The sequence below is a fragment of the Choloepus didactylus genome, chromosome 18 (assembly GCF_015220235.1).
Source record: "Choloepus didactylus isolate mChoDid1 chromosome 18, mChoDid1.pri, whole genome shotgun sequence".
Classification (NCBI taxonomy): Eukaryota; Metazoa; Chordata; class Mammalia; order Pilosa; family Megalonychidae; genus Choloepus; species Choloepus didactylus.
Window position 1 is genome coordinate 20,055,551 of NC_051324.1, and position 17,462 is coordinate 20,073,012.

General features: G+C 47.7%; 1 protein-coding gene across 5 annotated transcripts in view; it reads right to left on the reverse strand.

The window, feature by feature from the left end:
• The window catches only part of RAP1GAP2 (RAP1 GTPase activating protein 2), a 220,810-nt gene that overhangs the window by 88,315 nt on the left and 115,033 nt on the right, over window positions 1-17,462 (reverse strand). The window lies entirely within an intron of this gene.

Sequence of the window (17,462 nt, forward strand, 5' to 3'; positions counted from 1 at the left end):
TGTATAACAATGTAGCTTACAAGGGGTGACAGTGTGATTGTGAAAACCCTGTGGATCACACTCCCTTTACCTAGTGTATGGATGGATGAGCAGAAAAATGGGGATGAAAACTAAATGAAAAATAGGGTGGGATGAGGGGATGATTTGGGTGTTCTTTTTTACTTTTATTTTTTATTCTTATTCTGATTCTTTCTGATGTAAGGAAAATGTTCAGAAATAGATTGTGGTGATGAACGCATAACTATATGATCATACTGTGAACAGTTGATTGTATACCATGGATGACTGCATGGTATGTGAATATATTTCAATAAAACTGAATTTAATTTAAAAATAAAAAAAGGCATCCCTCTGTATGTACCAAGGCAAAAAGTGTCCCCAACCCCTCCTCTGGACAGGTGCAGCCCCTTATTTCAGGTCTGACTCATCCCCCACGCTGGGGGCCCTTGGGCAGGGCACAAACTACACCACCCTCCCCAGCGGGCCCCACCCCACAGCGATCCATCTCGGGAGCCCCCGGCAGGTGGAGGCAGATCAAAATCTGGACGAGCTGCCCTCCGGAGACCGGGAGACCTGCGCTGGGCCAGGCTGACGCCAAGGCCTGTCCTCAAAGCTCGGTCTAGCTGAGGAGCCCAGGCCAGCCCCGGGGTTTCTCAGGAGACTTCCCCAGATGACAGTCCTCATGGGACAGAGGCTGTGACCCACCTGCCGCCTTCCCTAACCCCTCCCTGTCACTCTCAATAGCTGATGGGCAATTCCCAGGAAAGACCATCTGGGCGTCGGCACGGAACCTCACACTGCTAAGCAGGAAGAACTGGAGATAATCGGTGGGCTGGAAGGCTCAGGCTGAGTGTTTGCCTGCCTGGTAATATTGAATTTTAAACATGTGTGCCTGTTTACTCTCCCTGCCAGAGACTTGCTGGCTGCCTGTAGCCAGGCAACGCTATCTGACCTGGGGGACCAGGAGGGGGGCTTTCCATGCCAGGCAGGTCACCTGGGGAAGGTTATATAAGCACACTATTCTGAGTATATCAAAGAGTCTCCCTGCCCCCTGCATCTTCCCACCCTCACCCCCAGATGATCCCAGACCCACGACAGACAGTCCATTCTGTCAGGAAGAAGCTGAGGTGGTCCTGGGTCCTTGGGACCAAAGCAATGGAGTTATTAGATTAGGACAGAAGCAGATCCCCCGGGGGGGGGGGGGTGTTATATTGACCCAGTGGGCAACCATGATGTTTCCCTGCAGGCCAAACTGAGAGGCAACAGGCTGAGGTTGCAGGGAGAAGAGTTAAGTTCAATGGAGGAAGAGTACAATGTGTGCTTGATAGCAGGCGATGGCCCCTTCCTTCAAGAAGAGTGGACAACTCCAAATCAGCGCTGGGCAGAGCTCACATATGCCATATTTTTCCACCCAATGAGTGGTGATCTTTCTGCCTGGGTGGAGGATCTGTGAGTTTCTGACTAAAGGTAACAAAACTGAGACCACATCTCAACTCTAGATGGACAATGCAAGTGTTGTATGACCTTTTCTCTGTGGAGAAGCTTAGGACATATGACATGCCTACCCTAAAGCCCCACAGTAGTGAGATCAGGGTGAGAGCACCTGAAATCAGAACCAGTCACAGGCTCACAAAGCAATGAAACCAGGCAGGTGGAGAACCAGTCACAGAACCAGAAAATCCCAGAGAAGGAAGACCTATTGTGTGCCGTGGGTTCCTTGAGGAAGTGGGTGAAAACCCCCAAGTTACAGAGGAGGAACCCAGGTACAACAAAGCCAGCTTCTTCCCACTGAACCACGGAGGGGGTCTGACCTTGTGGTGGGTTCTTAAAAGTGAAAGAGGGAAGCAAAAAGGAGAGAACCAGAGAAATAGCAGCACGAAGTAGACCCAGCTCAACGCTACTGACTGAAGATGGAGGAAGGGGCCGTGGGCCAAGAATGTGAGTGGCCTCTAGAGGCAGAAAAAAGCAAGGAAATGGGTTTCCATCCCCAGGGCCTCCAGAAGGAATGCAGCCCTGCTGATGCGTTGATTTTAGCCCAGGGAGACCCATTTCAGACTTCTGACCTCCACTTTGTACGATGACAAATGTGTATTGTTTCAAGTTCCTACATTTGTGATAATTTGTTACAGCAGCTATAGGAAACTTATACAGACCTCCTGACTGGTACAGACCAATATGACATAGTGGAGTGGAGGGAAGAGCTGTGACACTCCAGCACTGTGCCTCTGACTCAGTAACCTTTCCCATCTCCTCAGAACTGAAATGCTCTATGGCATGTATTCACAGTTTGGGGCAATTATTTTGGTAATTGCCTTGACGCTCTGAGGTGCTCCTCAAGAAACCAGGTGTGAACCCTCTGCCCTACACTGGGCCCAGGACTCATCCAGCAGGGAGAAAGGCTGCCCAATGGGGTTGTAGAGGAAACACCATGCAAAGGGGACCTGGGGCACTGCCCATGGAGGCAGGGTTGTCCATGCCAACCCAAGCTGGATGAAGGACCTAGGAGACCTGGGCTTCCTGTCCCCACCTCCACTGCTGGCCCTAACCTTAAAATACCCCCTTGGCTCTGGATCCCTCACTCAGCCTTGCCCTCCCGTAGACCAGTCCTCACATTCAGTGGACTCTACTCAGGCTTTGAAGACCCCACCTTCATGCCCTCAGATCTGGCCACAGTTCCTGACCCGCTTTCTGCTTCACTATGCTGGCATTTAAGGCACTCATTGTAAAGCTCTCTCTGGAAGTACCCCAGCCTACCCCCATCCCCAGAATCAGTCCCCTCATGGGGAGATGAGAGACAGGCCATCTCATGTATTCATGGTCCAAGATCATCCTGACTCTTTCAACATACCCAGGTCTCCCTCGCCCAACACCCAAAATAGGGACCCCTGGACACTCAGTTGAAGTCCCATCCCATCTCATATCACTTTCAGAATTTGGTTTCTGTGACTCTTGCCTCCTCGTAGTCGTAAGAGTAGGGATCTTCTCTTCCCAGTTCAACCAAGAGAAGGCAAACATGAGGAGATGGTGATAAAGAAGCCACAGCTCCTGCCTGCTGTCTCCAGCAACTTGTCTTCTGTCCCGACCACATAGGGGCACTGAATGAACACCCCCAAGGGGGCACTCCAAAATGGTGCTGAACCCTACCCAGATACCCACAGGGAGATGAGGCCATGGAGCCAAGAGGGGATCTAAGTTGGTTCTCAGAACCCTCCTGATCCCCAAGGCCTTTTCGGGATGAGATGCAAGTCTGGCCTACTCTCCTGGGCCTGGGCCACCCACCAGGCCTAGCCCTCAGGAGGGAAGAGTTCTAGAAACAGCAGCAGGTCATCTTGCAAAGGTCTTAAACCCAGATGCTTTTAGGGGCCAAGGAGGATATAAGACAAAACAGGGGTAATAGAAACCATGTTGATTTAGAGAGAGCACACCCTTCCAAACAGTACTGAAATGAATTTTTTTTAACATCACATTAGCCAAACAAAGCATATCCAAGGACACATTTGGCCCAGGCCTACGAGTTTGTGATTCTACATAAAGCAAACCCAACTCCTCGGCCTCATCTCTCTCATCACCTCCTCTTCTTTCTCCTTCTCCCACCTCCTTTCCCTCCTTCCCTCTCCTTGTCATCTCTCTCCTCTCCACCTCCTGTTTTCTTTCTCCCAAACTCCTCCTCTTTTTCTCCCTACAACAGATGACGCCACCCAGCCATCCACCCCCCACTTCTGGCTTCCCGTTTAGAGCCAAGCAGCCATCATATTAACATCTGACATTTCAGAAACTTCTCAGTCCTGCTGCCAAATCTAATCAGCTCAGCCCATGTCATCTGTTAACAAAGCCAATTCACTTCCGCAATGGGCTCAGCTTGAGACCCAGTGGCCATGATTTCCAGGGGTAACTGGGCTGGGGCAGAACACTCTCTCAGGTAGCTGAGAATTAACAACAGGGAGACCCTCTGAGCCCAGCCTCCCCTCAGGGCACAGCCAGGTCCCTCAGCCGGAAGAAGCTCTCCGGGGGCAGAGCTCACCACTGACTGGCCTCCCCTCCCTCTGTTCAAAAGAGGAATCCAGAATCACCTGGTTCTCATATTTCAGAGAGGGAGTTGACCTGAACTGTATAAAGTTGAACTCATTTAGTTAAAGAAATAATAATAATAATGTCTCCACCCTCAAAGGTTTTATTTTTTAATAATCAACTTTACAAGGCTCTCATAAAAATTAACATCTCTTATGGAGAGGAAACATTTATTTAATCTCTGGTGATCCTTTATGAGCAGCTTGTTTTTTTGTTTTTTTTTTCTTCATTGATTAAATACAAGTAAAATTAAATTTAACTTTTATTACAAAGGACTACTAACAGTGTGATCCCAATAATTTATCCCTCTCTGTGTGTGTGTGATGCCAAGATGTCTGGACGCTTAGCAAAATGTAAGGATGGACATTTCTTGATGGTAGGATTGGGGTATTTTCATTTTCATTGTACTTTATAATTACTTATATTCTTTTATATAAGCACATATCATTTTACAGAAAATAGTTTTGTCTTATTGTTATTGATGTTAAGCGGCAAAAAAAAAATTATGAAAAATATCCCCTCAAAATACCGGACTTTTTTGGTTCAGTACCACTTTGTCAAGGCTGGATCAATCAAAAGAGATTCCTAAATCACTAAGCCACTATGTATTTATGAAGCATCACCTCTGGGCCCCTTACGCAGCAGACCCCATGGCAGCCCTGCCCCCTCAGGACACAGAGGTGACGCTGCACTGGGCCAGCTCCCCGCTGCCTGCCCCTGCCCAGACCCCCCCTTACCCACCACAACCACTTGAATGATGCCCAACTACACCAAGGAAAGCAGGTGCAGGTAGAGCTTCTGGGACTCACCCAAGCTCCCACAAGGAGCTCCTGGAGAGGACAGCCCACACCCTGCAGTAGGTTGCATAGTGGTGGACCCAAAAAAAGATAAGTTCCAGACCCGGAAACTACAAATGTGACTTTATCAGAAAAAGGGTCTTTGCAGACACAATAAGAAAAGGACCTCAAAATGAGCTCATCCTGGATTATCTGGGTGGGTCCTAAATGCAATAACAAGTGTCTTTAAAAGAGACACAAGAGGAGGAGACACGGAGAAAACGAGGGAGAAGTCCACATGAAGACAGAGGCAGAGTTTGGAATGACACAGCTGCAAGCCAAGGATGCCTGGAGCCGCCTGGAGCCACCGGAAGCTGGAAGGAGCCAGGAAGGGCTCTCCCCTGGGCCTTCAGAGGGAGAGCAGCCATCCTGACACCTTTGATTTGGACTTCTGGCCTCCAGAAGAATATGTACCTAGATGAGATACACCGGTTTGAGTGCCAGGATAGATGACAAGCCTGGGGCTAGAGGCAGGGGCACAAAATCTGCCAGGACCCCATTCCTGAGTCTCTCAGAGAGGAAGTGTCTATGGCAGCTGGAAGAGAAGAGTGGGGCTGTCAAAGGACTGCCCAACTCACTCAACAAGCATTTAGCTTATTAGGCATGAGAATAATCACTGGTGTCCACTACGTGCCCCTATCTAGTAGCCGGCTGGGTGCTGCCTGGCACTTTAAGAAGCCCTTGCCCACGTGCTCCCTCCTTTCCCCCCTTTATGCTATACAATGGACTCCGTTCTACAAGTGAAGGAATTGAGGCTCCTGGAGCTTTGCTGCAGGAGGTCACACGGTCTGTTACTGAACCCCAGGACCAGAACCCAGGGCTTTGGGCCCCAGACGCAGCACAGTCCAGTTGGGAAGGCAGGACCCAAGACAAGCAGGGATGCCACAGCACCAGATGCTAAGTCTGGGGTGGGTCAGGCTTTCAAAGGCAGGAGGTGAGCCCGGGTCTAGTGCAGCCCGGGAAGGCGTCCCCAAGGAGGGCCCTCAACCACACGCATTCTACAGGGTCTCCTGTACAGCAGTGAGGTGGGTGGGAGCCAAGCCCTGATGACAGGCAGAAAGAAGAGGAGAGCAGCACAAGAAAAGGGGAGGAGCCTGGGGCAAGGAGGGCTGGCAATTCAGCACCTCCTCCAGTCAGCCTGGGTGGCCCAGAGCCAAAAGGGTGCCTTTAGCCCAGCGTGGCCTCCCTTGGCTTTTAGATCTGCTCCCCCATCACCCATTAAATGTTCCCCACAAGGTCAGTGCATATCCTAGAAATACAGGCTCTTTTTATGTTAGCTGAAGGCAAAAGAAATTAGGAAGGAAACTTCCAATGGGGACAAAGAGATGGTAAAATGCATTCCAACCTTGGTACTCTCCACAGCTCTGACTTATCTGGGCCTCCAATCAGTCCCATTCCCAAAACCTTTATGAGGGTGCTGGCCTTGCCTGTTCTTCCTGCCACCACGAGGCCTCCCTGGCCCATGACCCCTGATTAGCTCAGGGCAGCCGGACTCAGAAGGCAAGAGTTAGGAGCGCGACCCAGGAGGACGCCCCCTCCGGGAATATCCCTCCCCCAGGTCGGCCTCAGTTTGCTGGGCTGGATCTTTGTTTGGGGCCTTTTTCCAATACTGTCATTGTCATCCACATCTATCAGGCAGGGTTTTGGGTCTGATACCCAAGGTTCGGGTAGGCCCATGCACACAAAATGCAATTTCCAGTCTTGTTTATAGGACATGGAGAGGCCTTGCCACCATGGGGACCTGGCTGGGCAGAAAAGCAGGGAGTCTTAAGAAGAAACTATATCAACCACAGAACTTCCCTCTGAGCATTGCTATTCTCTATTTCTGAAGCAAAGTTTTTTTGTAGGAATAATAATGACTAAAATTTATGTAGCACATACTATGTTCTAGTGATAAATGTACATTATCTCAACTAATCCCCATTACAGCCATATGAGGTGGTTACTCCTATTACCTCTATTCTACAAATGAGGAAACTGAAGCACAGAGAAACTACTCAGCTAGGAAGTGGTGATGCCTTCATTTAAACCCAGGCAGACCAGCTTCAGAACTGTGTCCCTAACCACTATTCTATATTGCTTCAACTTTCTGAGAAAGATCCTCAAAGGGATCCGGGTCAAGGTCAAAGGGAGAAAGGCCAAGCAGCCAGTCAGAAGGGGAAGGCCATGGGCTGGCAATGAAAAGGAGAGACGAGGAGAGTTCCGGAGAGAACATCCTGGGAGCATGGGTGGCCCAGATGCTTCGGCCAAGGCTGTGGCTTGGGTTCCATCAGCGATTTCTAGGAACAGGGTTCCCCTCTGGGACTCCAGATGGGAAGGCCAGGGGCCCAAGGCTACATGGGAACAGGCGAGGCTCTCTCTTGTGCTGCGGCTCCCAGATCCCTACAGAAGTCCTGCTGTATGCTTCTTCAAGAACCACATATAAATCATCATCATCATCATCATCATCATCATCTTCCCAACCAATTAGCGAGCGCCTACTATGTGTTAGGCACTACTCACTGCTCCTCTCGCCCACTCCTCCAGGTAGCCATTATCCCTACAGGACAGGTGGAGAAACTGAAGGTCAGGGAGATTAAGGAACTTGCTCAAAGGATTTATGCAAAACGGTTTGGAGTAGTAGCTAAAACAGCACAGGATTCAGAACCACACAGACCAAAGTCCAAATCCTGCCTCTGCCACAAACCGGCAGAGGTTAAGTAAGTAACTTAATTTCCTCTGGACAATTTCAATCAGAGATGACAGAAGTAATTCAACTCAAACATCGACTCCCACAGTGCTTTGCTGGAGAAGATTTCCAAGACCACGTCTAAGCCCATGGAGAAAAAGAGAGCCATGATCCATTACTTATGTCTGCCAAGGGGGAAGAGGGAGAGAGTGATGGCACGAATGTCACTTATTTGCCATCCCTGATCTAGAGAAGTACCATGACTTGTAGAGACAACTAGATTCATACCTGGGTGCAATTATACAGTCAACTGATTTTTGACTAAGGCATCGAAGCAACTCAATGGGGCAGCAAAAGTCTTTGCAACAAATAATGCTAGAACAAATGGGTATCCTTATAGGAATAAATGAACCTACACCCCTACATCACATCACACACAAAAATTAAAATAAGATGGCTCTTAGACGTATAGTTAGAACTATAAAGTTTCCAGAAGGAAACATGGAGGAAAATCTTTGTGACCTGGTGTATGCAAAGACTTCTTAGGACACAGAAAGCTATAGACACAAAAGAAAAATAATCCACAAATTAGACTTCATCAAAATTAAAATTTCTGCTCATTAAAGTCACTGGTGAGAAATGAAATTAACTTATAACCAGAATAGATAAAGAACACCTACCAAACAACCCAGTTTTAAAAGGGGGAAGAGGGGACAAAAGGAAGCTATAAGAGTGGTCAATAGTATGTGAAAAAATGTTCAATATCATGAGTCACCACAAAAACGCAAATTAAAACCACAATGAATTTTACACCAAAAGCATGAGCAACACAAACACCATAATTACAGGGAACCTTGAATGGGGATGAGATCTGGTTGTTTTGTACAGGTTAGCATGAAACCCCAATTCTTCCCAGAGTAATTTGGGCAGAGAACAAAAACTATTTGCAAAGCCCTCTTGAGGGACTGGGGAAAAATTGGAAATATTAAACTTCTCCACCTCAGGAACTCCTGATATTCTCCCAAGCATTGGGACTACCATTGTAGCAGTCCAATTCCTCCATCTTGGGGCTTGCCCTTACAAAGCTTGTTACTGCAAAGGAGAGGCTAAGCCTACTTAAAATTGTGCCTAAGAGTCACCCCCAGAGAACCTCTTTCGTTGCTCAAATGTGGCCTCTCTCTCTAAGCCAACATTGCAGGTAAACCCTCCCCCCTACATGGGACATGACTCCCAGGGGTGTAAATCTCCCTGGCAAAGTGGGACATGATTCCCAGGGATGAGCCTGGACCCGGCATTGTGGGATTGAGAAAGCCTTCTTGACCAAAAGGGGGAAGAAAAAGGAAACAAAGTTTCAGCAGCTGAGAGATTTCAAACGGAGTCAAGAGGTTACTCTGGAGGTTATTCTTATGCATTATTTAGATATAACGCATAAGTGTGTTAGTGTATCAGAATAGCTAGAAGGAAATACCTGAAACTATACTGATACTGAACTGCAATCCAATATCCTTGATTCTCGAAGATGATCATATAACTATATAGCTTATACAGAATGTCTGTGTGATTGTGAAAACCTAATGGCTCATACTCCCTTTATCTGGTATACAGACAGATGAGAAAAGAAAGGGGGACAAAAAGTAAATGAATAATAGGGGGGAAAAGGAGTATGAGCTGTTTTGGGTGTTCTTTTTTACTTCTATTTTTATTTTTATTCTTATTTTTATTTTTATTTTTTGGAGTAATGAAAATGTTAAAAAAATTGATTGTGGTGATGAATGCACAACTATATGATGATATTGATTGTACACTTTGGATGATTTTATGGTATGTGCCTATATCTCAATAAAATTGCATTTAAAAAAGAATTATTTAAAAAAAAGCACAAGCAACAAAAGAAAAAATAGATAAATGGGACTTCATCCAAATTAAAAACTTTCATGCATCAAGGACTTTATCATGAAAGTAAGAAGACAATCTATAGAATGGGAGAAAAGATTTGGAAACCACATATCTAATAAGGGTTTAATATCCAGAATATATAAATAAATCCTATCTTAACAATGGAAAGACAAATAATCCAACTTAAAAATGGGCAAAGGTCTTAAATAGACATTACTCAACGAAGATATAGAAAAGGCAAGTAAGTATATGAAAAGATATTCAATCTCCTTAGCCATTAGGAAAATGCAAGTCAAAACCACAATTAGAGATCATTTCACACCCACTAGAATGGCTATTAATTAAAAAGAAGAAAAGTAACAAGTGTTAGAGACAATGCAGAGAAATAGAAACACTCGTTCATTGTTGGTAGAAAGGTAATGGTTCAGCCGCTGTGGAAAATAGTTTGGAGGTTCCTCAGAAAATTAAGTATAGATCCCACTTCTAGGTTCATACCCAAAAGAACTGAAAGCAGGGAATGAAACAATTTTCCCACCAATGTTCACAAGCAGCATTATTTACAGTAGGCAAAAGATGGAAGCAGACCAAATGTCCATCAACAGATGAATGGATAAACAAATGTGGTATATACATACAAACAGAATCTATTATTCAGCCACAAAAAGGAATGAAGTTCTGATGCAAGCTACAATATGGATGAAAATTGGATATCCAGTTGAGTGAAATAAGCCAGACATAAGAGGACAAATATCACATGATCTCACTTAGATGAAATAATTAGAATGCAAAAATTCATAGAATCAGAAACTAGAATATAGGCTACCAGGGACCAGATGTGGGTAGGAAATGGGGAGTTAATGCTTAATGGATACAAAGTTTCTGTTTGAGGTGATGGAAAAGTTTTAATAATGAATGGTGGTGATGGTAGCACAACATTTTGAATGTAATTAACACCATGAATTGTATATTTGAAAGTTGTTAAAATGGGAAATTTTAGGTTGTATATATGTTACCAGAATAAAATTTTTTAAAAACCATAGTACTGTACAACACAAAGACTGATCCTTAATGTAAACTATGGACTATAGTTAATAGTATAATTATAATATTATTTCATCAGTGGTAACAAAGGAATCACTCTAATGCCAAATGTTAATAATAGGGAAGCTGTGGGAGGTATGTATGGAAACTCTGTGAGGTCTGCATCATTTTTTCTCTAAACCCACAAGTGTACTAATGAAAATAAATTAGAAAAAAAATCATAATGAGATACCACTACGCATCTACTAGAGTGGCTAAAGCTAAAAACCAATAATGGCAAATGTTGACAAGGATGTGGAGCACTCAGAATGCTCATAATCTTGCTGGTAGGGATGTAAAATGGTATAACTGTTTAGCAAAAAGCTTGGCATTGTCATATAAAATTCACTTACTCTTTGCCCCAGCAATTCCACTCCTAGATATTTACCAAGAAAAAATGAAGACATGTCCAAAACAAACAAAAAAAGAAAAAAAGAAAAAACACCTTACACTAAGGATGTTCATAGCACTTGGCTATTTGTTATAGCCAAAACCTCAAATACTACAAACGACAAGAGTAAACAAATTGTAGTACCTTCATACAACGGAATATTACTTAGCAATAAAAAGGAACGAACTACTGATATATACAGCAACATGGGCAAATCTCACAGACATCATGCTGAGCTTGACCAAAAAAAAAAGTATATACTCTGTGATTCCTTTTAAATTAAGTTCACAAACAGGCATAACTATTCTATGGTGAAAAAAACCCAGAACATTGGCTGCTTCTGAAGGTGGCAGTTGGGATTGACTAGGAAGGGATGTGAGGGAACTTTCTGGGGTGATAGAAACATCCTGTATGTTGATAAGGGTCAACTGTGTATCCAGGAGAAAAAGCACACAGTTAAGATTTATGAATTTTAATACATGTAAATTTTTAAAAATCTGGTTACACCTAAAATAATTTGCAAGAAGTGTAAGCCAGTTGGCCTTAAAACATGAACAAAATCAGAGAAAATACACACACATGCAGGTGTGCACACACAAGGTGGATTCTTGTAAGGGGGTGCCCATGTAGACATCTCTCATGTTCTTAAAGCCCACCAAGGAGCATCCCCACCCTCCATATCCAAGTAAATCCTTCCCCACATACAACTTAAATCATAGGTGCCTTTCCTTGCACTGCCTCAGGTTCCCTTGTCCACTGGCCTATAGCAAAGTGGCTTCTAAAGACACAGTGACATGAAGGGGGGCAGTACAGGGCCAGAAATGACTCACCCGGGCACACAGCCTCAGCAGTACCCTCAACTGCCATCCGGAGGTTACGATAGGAAGGAACAAATATTTTCCTAACTTTCACGTCCACCTCCAGGGCTTTTTCCGACTCTGAAGATGGGGAAACCAAACCTCCTTGTAGATGTCCTTGAGCCCTTCTTGCCCCAGCCAAGAAGGCTCCCGACATCCTTTCCACAGATGCCTCCTCACCCATCCATACGGAATCTATCTAGATCTGGGGGCAGGAGGCTGACACCCCTCACTCTACCTCAAAAGAAGGTGGGCAGGACAAAAAAGAGGAGGCAATAATCACAGACAAATTGAAGAGACAGAATCGCGTGGGGGGAAGGTGCTACAAGCTGGAAAGGAGACTCCACTGCCAGGGAAAGAGTGGCTGGTAGGCATTCAGGAGCATGGCAGGGAGGAGAGGAAGAGAAACCACACAGCTCTGCCCAAGAGAAATGAAGTGTGAGGAGGAGAAGGCACCCCTGATCCCCATCCTCTTCCCTAGCATGGAGACTCACACTCTAGCCTGACCTACCTCGTGTGTGAGGTTTCTGGAGCAGGAGGAGGTGTGGAGAGCAAAGCACTAAAGGAGCTTGATGGGAATGAGATTTTGGCTCATTCCTGCAACAGGAACCTCGGGCCTCCGTTCTCCCCTTTTGAAAAGGAGAAGGTCTGAGAGGGGGCTGCCCTCAGATTTGCCCAGAGGGATGGAAAAGGCTGAGAAAGGGTTGCCTCCTAGCTGACAGCTCACCCAGCACCTGGTGGGACTCCGAAGTCAAGTCTGACCATTCAGATCAAGGTCAGATCAAGTCCCAACATGTTCAACTTTAATGAAACGCCCTGCTCACCCACCAAAAGCTGGAAGACAACCAGGAGGATCAACCCCAACCCGTTCATTTCACATGGTCCAGAGAGGTTGTCGCCTAAGGTCCCAGGGTGGAGGTGGGGGGTCCCCTACTGGCCACGATGAGAGCCCCTGCCTCCCCTCTCCTCTCTGCCACGCCGAGAAGCCACATTCCACATGTGAGCCTTGTCCCGGGCTGAGCCCTGTGATATCTTCCGCTCAGTTGAGGCCCCTGGAGACAGCAGGTCCATAGGGAGCTGAGGACAGCAGCCTCAGCCTGACCCCACGGGGCCCTGCACAATGCTGGGCACACAGTGGGCCCTCCCTAAATGTCGGCTGATCCATCTGGGATTAAGACCAGGTCTCGAAGAAGACAGACCTGTGAACACTCCGCAGCATGCCGAGGAGGCGGCCCCGAGCCCCTCTCCCAGCCCCCTGCACGTTCCACAGTTTGCCTTCTGGCCAGGAGCTGGGCTCCCATTCAGCCCATCTGCTCAGCATCTCTTTGGGTTGCTTTTTCTCAGCTTCATATTAGGAAAAAAAAAAAAAAAAAAAAAAAAAGGAAGAAGAAGAAAATCCCCTTGAAAAACAAAATCAGCAAAGAGGTGGGGGAGTGTGTGTAAAGGACCAGCTGCAGCAGGCACGGCAGGGGGCTTGGGTAGGGGCCCACATGGGGGATCCTCCAACTAGGGGCCAACTATTGCTCCAGCTGTCCCTTCGGGGCAGTGAGAGAAGCAACCAGAGGAGGGGCTGTCCCTGCATGCATGGAGGTGGGATGAGGAGGGCACTTTCCAAAAACAGTTTGAGTCTTAAAAGCTAACTTATTTTTTTGACTGCACAAGGAACTCAACTGTCCTGCACTGGGACCTCAGAGGAGTCATCTTCCCTCTCTGGGCCTTTGGTCACCTATAAAGGAAATGGAGTGTCCATCCCTGACATGCTATGGCTCCCAGGCCAATCAACCCCAGGGTGACCCCTGCCACCCACCCTGTGCCTGCACTGCCAAGGAAAAGAGGTGATGCCCTCCCCCACTGCCCAGATGCTCAGACGGTAGAGAACTGACTCATGAGGGGGGCTGTGCAGCCCCCCAGCCCAGAAACTCTCAGAGAAAAGTCCAGTCTCCACCCCCAGGGCATCTCTGACCTCAGTGTGCAAGAATAACCTGGGGGAGGGCAGGAGGTGTCAACAAAGCAGAGGCCTAACCCCACCTTTGGAGACTGTAACAGGTGGGAGCCCAGATCTGCAGTGTTAACAAGTAACCCCACGTGAACACGATGGGGAAAGAGGGAATTTCAGTCCATATCTTAAAGAACATGTGTCTAGGGGCTTAATTTTTAAAAATTATTACCTGGAGATAGAAAACCTACTGGGATGCAAGAGTCAAGCAAAACAAGTGGGGGAGAATCTGGGCCAGAGCTTGCTCCAAGCCCCTGCCTCCTGACCTGCATGTCCCATTCAGTCACCACACCATCACCAGCTGCCAGGCACCCACCTGCGGCAGGGCCCGGGGGCCCAAAGAAAAGGACACAGTCGCTACCTTCAAGGAACTCAATCTAGGGCAAGAGTCAGCAGCAGGAACCACTGTGGTGTTTGACAGCGCAGTCACAAAAGGAGTATACCCTCTGCAGCTGGAGCAGGTGGATGTGAGGTGGGGACTGCAGCTTAAATCCCATCAGGGTCAGTTACGCTCGCATAAGGAAAACAGAATGTCCTAGCCATGGACCATTTCCTAAAAGCACAGCGGCAGGTCTCAGCCACAGAATAAGCCCAAATCACAGTCCCAAAGGGCCCCTGAAGTCTCAGCACACCACACACCAAGCCCCAATCCAACCGCAGAAGGGCCTCAACCCCAGTCTAAGAACCCAGGTGACCCCTCACACCTTCCTCTGAGGTCTTCGGACCTTTGGGGAAAAAAAAAAAAAAGTTACAGGCTGGAAAATTCCAGAACTGAGTTCAAACAGAAGAAGGGCAGAGCATTTGGGTGGGGAGAGGGAGGGTCTTCAAACTGTGGGTCGCTGAGGCTGCCCTCTAGTTGTTGCTCTGCTCTGAGCCCAGCCTTGCCCTCCCGATAGCCCCCTAGCCCTGTGATGGCTAGCGCAGCGCAGGGCTAGGCACCCAGCGGCCGTCCCTAAGTATTCTGAATAAATAATACTAGCTAATGATCCCTTACACATGTGCCAGATTCTTACCACTCTCTCCTGTATCTTTTATACCCCTTTTCAGCACTTGCACAGGCTTCAATTTCCCATCTCACAAGTGTTGTCTACACCTTCTGACTCCTTCCCCATCTCCACTGGCCCCTCAATACATCGTGTCCACTCCCCATGCCTTCCAGGACTGTTCTCATTCACATCAGTGGCAACCACCAGCCACTAAACCCAGTGGTCCCTGCACTCCAGACCGCCCTTGGCCTCTCAGCAGCAGCTGACACTGTGAAACCCTCCTTCCCCCTCCTTCTAGGTGCAGCCTTCCCCACAAGGCCCCCAGGACCTTGTATGGAGGCGTTCCTTGAGACACTGCACAGCAGCACCCTTCCCCTTGTCACCCCACCCTCTCCCTGGAGAGCGCACCCCCAGAGCTACAGTCTCTGTGAGAAGGACGCCCAGATTTTACTCCAGCCCAGCCCCTTCTCCTGAATCTGGCCCCAAATACCCAACTATCCGCTGACATCCCCTTAGCACGTTTAGGACTTAACCCCTCACCTTCCCTCCCAGGTCACCCTTCCCTCAGCAAATGGCTGCACCACGGATCCATCCACTCCAAACCTGGGAGCCACTTTTGCCTCCTTCCTCTCCCCAAATCCTCATATCTCATCAATCTACCTCCTTGAAACCTGAGATCCAACCACTTCCAAATAACCCCCACCCTGGACTACCATGGCAGCTCCCACCCCCCCTCACCCAAGTCCCCCACCCCCACTCCCCCACTCACTTCCGCTTTCCACTCTGCTCCCTCCCATGCATTCTCCATCCAACAGCCAGTGACTTTTCAAACTTCCCATCAGCTCCTCTGCCTGAAATCTTCAATGATTTCAGCGACATCAGGTTAAACTCCAAAGTCCTCAGCAAATCTCCCAGGTGCCTGCTTGCCCCAGTCCCCAGTCCACATGCCCAGACTCATCGCCCCACCCCTGGTCCTCTTCCCCCTCCTCCAGGGCAACCATCTGTCTCCTGCCTTGGCCACTTCCCCGGGCTCGGAGCAGCAGCTTCTCAGGCTTCAATGTGCACACAAGTCACTTGGGAATCGTGGTAAAATGCAGATTCTGATTCAAAGGTCTGAGGTGGGGCCTGAGATACTGCATTTCTAAGGAGCTCCCACGTGATGCTTAAGATGATCCAAAAGATGCAGGTGCTGTAGCCTCACTTCAAGAAGCAAGGATCTAGAACACTCTCCTCCACCCTGATTCCATCTTTGCCTAACTCCCGCTCAACTCCCAGGGTTCAGCATAAACTTTATTTCCTTAAAGAAGCCCTCCTGACCCTCTCCAAGACTGTCAGAGCCTCCTCCACCCCACCCCCATTATATTTTCCCTGAGCTAACCTGTGTTTCTCCTTTGTAACATTCATCACACCTGTCTGTCCCTCATTCTTGAAGTTATTTTTTTTGTCAACTTTTGTCTGCTTAGCTAAACCACAAGCTCCAAGACAGGAGGGACCAAAACTGTCTTGTTCACTACTAGCTCCCCAGAACCCAGCACTGGGCCCTGCATGCCATCAGCACTTATGTAGAAAGCTGTTTGTCTTGCCTGCTCTGCATCCATTTTCCCTTCTTCTCATAGTAGCTGCTCAATTTTCCAGCCTCCTCCACTCTCAGGTCTTATGATTTAGTGGGTGGGTGTGAGATCCAGGTCTGGCCAATCAGAACCTTCCATCCCTCTGGTCACTGTGATTGGTTCAGGGTTAGGCATGTGACCTAAGCCAGGCCAATGAGCTTCATCATTGGAAATTTTGTTAGAACTCTTGGGAAAGAGTATTCTTTCCACTCAGGTTGCTTAACAGGTAGGAGCTTCTGTCACCGTCCTGCTACTACAGAGGCAGAGCTTTGCAAAGAATGAAACCAATACAAAAGCGAGATGAAAGAGACCGATTTCTGGGATGCAGCCATGCCTGGAGTCTGTATTTGCCATTACAAAAGCAATAAATTCCCTTTAATGATTAAGCCAAACTGAGTTACGTTTCTGTCGCTTGCAATCAAGAGTCGCGACTAATAGAACTTTTAAATAAATGTTGGGGTCCTGAATGAAATAAATGAGGGAATTAGTAAAGCCTGCCAAGAGAACTCTCCTCTTAGGAGACTTTCAGAGTTCTCCCTGCAAACCCACACCATCCATGAGCACAGAGACAAGCATCCCACACCCAAATTTGCAGACCCAGGGGCTGAACCTCAGAATGGCGACACACTTTTCAGTGTTACTCTGTGCACGCAAGCCAACCCCGGCCCCTGGCTCAGACACCAGCACCAGGATGAGACCAGTGAAGGTGGTCTAGCTTTCACTGCCCCGTGGCACTCCAGCAGGAGGACGCAGCATTGTCCTCAGATAGCCCTGCATCCCACCCATTGCTGAACTCCTAATCCAACCCAGGGCAGGCTCCCGCTGCCATTCCCCGCTGTGCCCCTTCAACCCCTCAAAGTATACCACGTGGCATTCAATATAGGACAATAATGGGAAGATGGATGGATTTTATCTACAACCTTTGGGAGTGTCACCTTGCAACAGATAAGGTCAGGGGCAGGGAGGGGTGCAACAGGGAGCAGCAAGGAAAAAATGCCTAATTATTTCCCTGTGAGCCACCCCACAGCAGAGACCTAGGACAGAAAAGGGGGCTGCCCAAGATGTCCCCACAAA